Source organism: Larus michahellis, chromosome 4, assembly GCF_964199755.1.
Source record: "Larus michahellis chromosome 4, bLarMic1.1, whole genome shotgun sequence".
NCBI classification, from domain to species: Eukaryota; Metazoa; Chordata; class Aves; order Charadriiformes; family Laridae; genus Larus; species Larus michahellis.
Window position 1 is genome coordinate 27485487 of NC_133899.1, and position 6630 is coordinate 27492116.

The 6630-nt window shown below is 44.9% G+C and overlaps 1 long non-coding RNA gene across 1 annotated transcript; it reads right to left on the reverse strand.

The window, feature by feature from the left end:
- Window positions 1-887: 887 nt before the first annotated feature.
- On the reverse strand, window positions 888-6377 carry LOC141743185 (uncharacterized). The gene is made up of 3 exons (XR_012586978.1): window positions 5791-6377; window positions 2112-2163; window positions 888-1691 (listed from the first exon to the last, which is right to left on the reverse strand). It is a non-coding gene; the product is annotated as an uncharacterized LOC141743185 (long non-coding RNA).
- Window positions 6378-6630: the final 253 nt, after the last annotated feature.

Sequence of the window (6630 nt, forward strand, 5' to 3'; positions counted from 1 at the left end):
CTCTATTTACACGAGGGAATGTATTCCTTTTCTATAGATATCGCCCTTGTAATAAACCGCATTAGCAAGTAACACTCTCTCGTCCTTTCCGTGGCGGTGGCGCAGCGCAGGGTCCTGCTGCTCCACGCCGCCCACCAGCCCCACCGCAGCTGCCAAGGCTGGGCTTGCCGAGCCAAAATCATTTTCCCCCAGTCTTAAAAATAAAGGATCTATAAAAAAAAAAAACAAAACACACAAAACCAAACACCAATACAAGAGCACCTGAGAACTCTGCCTACTCTAGATATTAGAGTGTTTTTCATTTGGGGAAAAAAAGGAATCAAATGATTTCAAGTATTATTTTCTGATCTGAGCACTTCCCGCATGTAGAGTCATTGCGGTACGTGGCTTATCTCTTGGGCTTCTCTCAGGCCTGAAGTAGGTTAAATTGCCTCTCATATCAACATTTGCCGCCCAGCACAGGGAGCAAGCTGCAACTGCTGTTCAGCCTGGCAGCGAAGGATGTGCTGGCTCAGCCCTGCTTGGGTGCAGGCTTGCCTGCATCCGTTCAGAAACGGCACACGTGGAGCAGGAACGGCCACATCCATCTTTTCAAAGCAAGTATCTTTAAATTTTTTTTCTTTTTCCTTCTTCTCATGTTTAGGAAAAAGGAAAGACAGCATTTCTTTGATTGTTCTTCCTTGCTCTATAAAAAAGTCACTAAGCAGAATTTGGGTACTGATATTTTCATAAGTTTTTCTATTCACAGGCAGCATTTGATCCACCGTGTGGCTTCCTCAGCCCAAGCACCAGGGACGAGGGTCCGTCCCACCCCACCACTTTGCTGCTCCCAGCACTAGCCTGGGTGCCTCATCCAGTCCCTCTGTTTGCTCTGGGCCTGACGATAAATACATGCTACATTAGCAATGCTCCTGCAAGCCAAAAGTTGATCATTTATTTAATTGTAGCCCTTTTTTCTCTAAGGACATGAGCTTGGCCCTGCCTGGGCTTTGACCTTACCCATGGAGTACCACTGCTCTTGAATTCCTCACGGTGGATGGGAAGGGCTGAAGGGGTGGTGGGGAGGCCAAGCGCGTACCAGCGGTGCTGGCGCTGAACGTCATTTATCAGCATGCCTTTCTCCTGAATGTCAGCCAGTGCTTTTCGCAACCATTTGAGTGATTTCAAGTATCTTCTGCTAAGCTGCTTTTAGCCATCAGTTCCCCAGACTATACTACCTCATTGTAAGAGAAGAAATTCAACCTTTTTTTTCTTGTCCTTTTGCTATTGAAGTCATCTTTTACTTTACATAAATCATTCCACACAAAAAGGTATATTTTGTGTGCTTCATTCATGAGAAGTGACATTCTGTCCGTGATGACCTCTCATCATTCCTGGAACTTGCAGAGTAGATGGCAGCATCTCTCCCACCTTGCCAGCAGTTCTTTAAACAACCACCATCACACAGGAATTTGGTAATGCAGAACTTCCCTTCCCAAAAGTACCAGCCTTAAATCTTGAAGGAATCATCACAAGTAAAAATTGTCTCTGTACATCAATTATCTTTAGAGATTTGTTCCAAAACGCAGGTAGTAATTTTTGTGTTTTAACTTCTATAGTTCTGTGGAAAACACATCATTACGCAGAAGGATCTCTATTCAGACAGCTTTTTTTCCTCTTAATTTTTATGGAGAGCTTCCAGAACTTTCACTCTGAAGGAAAAAGGAAAAAGTTAAATACATACAGAGTTTGAAGTGAGAGCTCTTTGGCTCATGGAATAACATGGGTGAGCCATGCACCGACCAAGAGGTGAGCAGCCTGATCTCCATGCTGGATGGTGCCGGTCCTCCCCGCAGCTCCCATCCCTCCGCTGTGGTCTCAGCCTGCCCGCATCCCCGAGGGAACAGCCCTACCTCCAATGCAGCCACCCCTTCTCCTGACTTTGGGCCAAGACATTAAGAAGAACTGACCCCGAAGGACACTGCTCATAACCCTCTGGATTTCATACCGCTGGGCGGCCTTTTCAGCCCAAAAGCTCTCCCAGTCTTCCATCCCCATGCAGCTGCCTCCCCACTCTGCATCTCCCCAGCGAGGCCATGGGGATGCTGCTGGAGACCACAGCAAAGGCTCACCTGAAGTCTGGCTATGCGGCATTCACTGCTCTCCCTTTAGTTCACTGACGAGCTTAAATGTGAAAAGAAAAGTTACAAAGATTACATAGTGCAAAGATTTATTAACTACGAAATTACAAAGGCACCTTTCAAGCACTTTCGTCACTGATTACAGTAAATTTTCAGAGAGACATCTGCCACACCAGAGTTCAGCACTACAATAGTATATTTAACATCAGACCTAGAGGGTGGATCACATGAGAAATAGATGGGAGAAGTCTTCGTCATTCAATTTGTTCACAGTTGCAATTTTAATGCCTTTCCCTTCTCGAAATATTGTGTTTGTGACGTTTTCCAGCAAGTCTCAGGCAACGTCCTCTGGGTGAAGAAATGAAAAGACTAAGCTATCTGGAGGTGCGGGGCTACCAAGGAAATTACTTCCCCTCAGGCTCAGCAAGGCACAGAGGATGAAGGCACTGCTGAGCCGTGATGTGCGACACCAGGGACATGGTGCAGACTGTGGGCAGGTTGGAGGCCACGTCTGCTCCCGTTGGACAACGGCACCGCCGGCTCATGAGGCCAAGCAGGTCCCAGCTTCAGTGCATTGCTTTACCAGCAGCTTTGTCACTGCACGGCTGTGTAGCAACGTAGATGATTGCTCCGAACTCTGCTACAGCAGCAGATGTGATCCATAATGGCAAAGAAAACAGAGGCGGCCGCACGCTGTGTCTGCGGGAGGAGGATACTCACACGGCAGACAGCGGTGGTGGGCGAGAACATCATCTCCTCTTTTCCAGGGTGGAAGGAGGAAGAGCATTTGTCATTAGCTCAGAAGAGTATGAAAGCTCCCAGGAACCTGACACTTATGTTCTCTGAAGAGCCCCTGCCCTAGAGTGCTCTCCTCGCTCCTAGCTGTATTTCTCTGGAGTCTGATTAAACTCATCATTTGCCACTGAAAATGTCATAAAATATTTATGACACAGATGATATTTAAAGATGACTGTAGAAAATTTCTACTAACTGATGTAATTCAGTGGAAGCATCTTAAATTGACACAGTCAGAAAGAGGAAATAGCGGAGCAAAGCAGCACTCCAACGAGTCCACTAATTAGTTATCCACAGTTCCTGAGGTAAAAATTGCATCCGTCTCATTGGTGCACACTCACATTTATCCAAACACATTCATACAGCAATAGCAGGTGTAGCAATTGCTGCAGCTGTACAGCAAACCATGTCTGAGACGGTGCAGACCAATGGATGTTCCAACTTGGGAAGCTGGGACAGGAGGACCAAGCACCCATAGAATGAGCCGCCCTCGTTATTGAGTGTGATGGAAAGAAGCGCATGTGTGTGTGCTGGTACATGGACAGGAGAAAGAGATGCAGCAGCTGCAGGCTTGGACACCCAAGAGGGACAGAGCAGATGGCCCTGGGAGGGTACCTGCCAAGAGCTTCATCTCCCCCAGTTCCGGCTCCATGGGAGCTTTGTCTTCCCCTGCAGGTGCACCCCGAGAAACACATGCTGAAGTGATGGCAAGACTGTTGAAGGTGCTGCCGTTTACCCTCCTGAGGGCTGTTAGGAGAAATGGGATGAGAACAGACACCCTTCTAACCATGACTCATCCACGGTTGTGGGTTGGGTTCCCCCCCCCCGCCAGCATTTGGAAGTTCTGCCTAGACAACTAGTGTTTATATTAGCCGATGCTTGTATACTTCATCATGTTGCCTAATCTAATTCACATTTCTTTGAAATTTTGGCCTCCTAAGGTAATAAAGGATTATGAGGAGGGGGAAAAAAAAAAAGTAAAAAGCTTTCTCTTCCCTGTTTTAGATGCACACCCAGATCACAACATGCCTCCTACTGTGAGGAACAAAGATCAGCCTTCTCCATCTTCTGGCAAAACACACAAAATCCCTTCTCAGCCTTCTCTCTCCTCATCCCAAGCTGAAGAGCCTCCATCTGTCTACACAGTGTTGGTCAACTTGAAGAAGCAAGTCCCAAGAATGTTATTTAAAGCTATTGCCTCTGCTATGGTTTTCCATGGATAAAGTTACCTAGCTAATATTTAACAACTGATCGATGAGCTGGAGATTAAAGAACTCTAACTGCCCACCTGAATACTACTGGCATTTCATCTCATGCCTGTTTCACACACCCGGGACATGTTGGAGGTGAGTTATTTCAGTGCCAAGGAAATCAGTCCTCTGGACTCAGGGGATAAAACAGTCTAAACCTCCAAAATTCTCAGCCTTGATTCAAGTGATCTCCCACATTTGTTCTGCAAATGCAAAAGGATAATTGACTCTGAACTGGAGACAGGGAATTTTGCAGCCTTTGTCATCTGTTGGCACAGCTTTGCTCTTAGGAAGTTTCATTGATTCCATCCAGGTGAAGAGAAAATCTGAAAATTGTGCAGTTGGAAGTGTTTTCTGAAAGCCATTTAAGAAAAAAAAAAACCAAAACAAAACCATAACACGAAACAGAGTTTGCTTTCATTGTTTTCCATATGTTAAGACCTGGAAGAAAGTTTTTTATGAATGCCACCCCTTTCCCACAGAATAGCTTTTTCAAACAGAAAAACTGTGCTCCTTTCAGGTTTAAAACATTCTTCAATTCTGGTTTCTAACATGGTAGATAAAGCTTTTTCCTAAACTCAGAGTTATAGAAATTGTTGCATCACTACTGATGAGGCCAGATGTTCACAGTTACTTGAGATAAAGTGGCTTTTTAATAGCCTGCATCGTTAAGTACAGACATTTCAAAACTATAGAAGAGAGCTGTAATAATAATAAATTGTTCAAGAAAAAAAGCAAATGATATAACTGCTTCCAAAGTAGCGGGGCTAAAGAAAATAGGTTTTCAGAGAAATGAATGAGTCACAGTACATCATCTACAGTCTTAGAAAAAAGACTAGATTTAGTCACTGGTAGGTAACACATAGTTATAAAAGAGCAAGTACAAAAGGATTCCTCTCCACTCCCCTGCAGGCTTCAGCAGTGGGAAGGCTCTGTGGTGGTTGTATGGTCTGCCTCACACAGCCCCAGGCACTGGGCCTCCCCTTATTTCCTTCCCAGATGGGAAGAGGTCTGTCAGCAAAAGCAGAGTGAAGCCTACACTGTACCATTCTCCCCACCAAAAACCCAAAACCCAACGACACACCATGCCCTGTCAGCTCAGAGGGGGAGGCTCCACCCGCCCAGTACTCTCTGTTGGAAGTGGTATGTGTCTTCCCCGGGTTTGTTCAGTTGCAGGTGAAGTCACCAAATGTTCTTAATACCTTTATTTGTTTCTCTCAAGATCCATCTTTTACCAAATCATCATGTAAATACCTATTAGACAAGAAACTTTAACCTCTGTTGGTTAAAAAAAAAAAGTATCTTGAACTCCATAAGCTTTTCTGTATAGCATGTTACAAAGACTTCCTTCATTCTTGGACCTTCATCTACAAACACCTCTGGTTACTGGGTATGAGACTTGTTCTAGTGGTGGGCGTCCACAGCCTCTGCACAGGTAGCTTTTACCAGGCATCGCCTTGTTCATGTAATGCCAAATCACACTGGCACTTCTAATCACAATTTCACACTCATGTTCAGATCATAGCTGTGAAAAAATTCAGTTTGCAGAGACTCAAAGGTCTCCAGTTGAGCATCTCACTCACAGGAATAACATCAAATTATTTATTTCTGCCACTGCCTCTCACCTTTTCACTGTGCACCCTGGGAAGCATTTGGCTCCATCTTCTCCATAGGCTGATTTGGGGAGCTGAAGGCAACAGAAACGTCCTCCTCCCTTCTTCAGGCTGCACAAACCCACCACTCAGCCTCTCCTCACACCATCCCATGCTCCAGCTTCACTTTTCTGAGATTTTTTTTTTTTTGTGGGCAACCGGTGAGGAGATCTGAGACATGACTGAATTTTCCAACTTCTTTCAGAGATGCTTAATCATAGCTTCTTTTTTCCCCCCACACATACTAGAAAAAAGGCAAAGATTAAGATGGTCTACTATCAAAACATCTTACACAGCTGTACAAATAGCTCAATAGGAATATCCCAGATGAGTAGACAGCCTATTAAACTCTGTGTCTTTGGATTGGTCTATTGTAGATCAAGAAGATACTTATCAGCTGGTATTGTTCAGCAGCAGAGAAGTCATTTGTCTTCAATATGAACACAATGCTCCTATTGTTGCACATCAACTAGGGACCAGCTGGGATACTGTGGCATTGATTAGCTGGTTTTGAGAGGGCAGAGGAGTTTTAACTATAATTGAAAATCAGGTAAGGGGATGGTGAGCAGGGAATATATATCAGAAGAACAGCCTGTTGAAAGGAATTGTCTAAGACTTTTTTTTTTTTACATAAAAAAAATGATCTCCGTCAGTTCCAGAGATATCAAACCCTGCATCTTGTGCGTGGATGTCACTCAAATCCCCGTCAAGATCAAGGCTGAAGTCTGCAGGCTGATCCGTGTTCCTCCACATGCACCAGTGCCTGGGTGAGTGTCAAAGCACTTCTGGAAGAAGAAGAGAGCCCACCAGCGA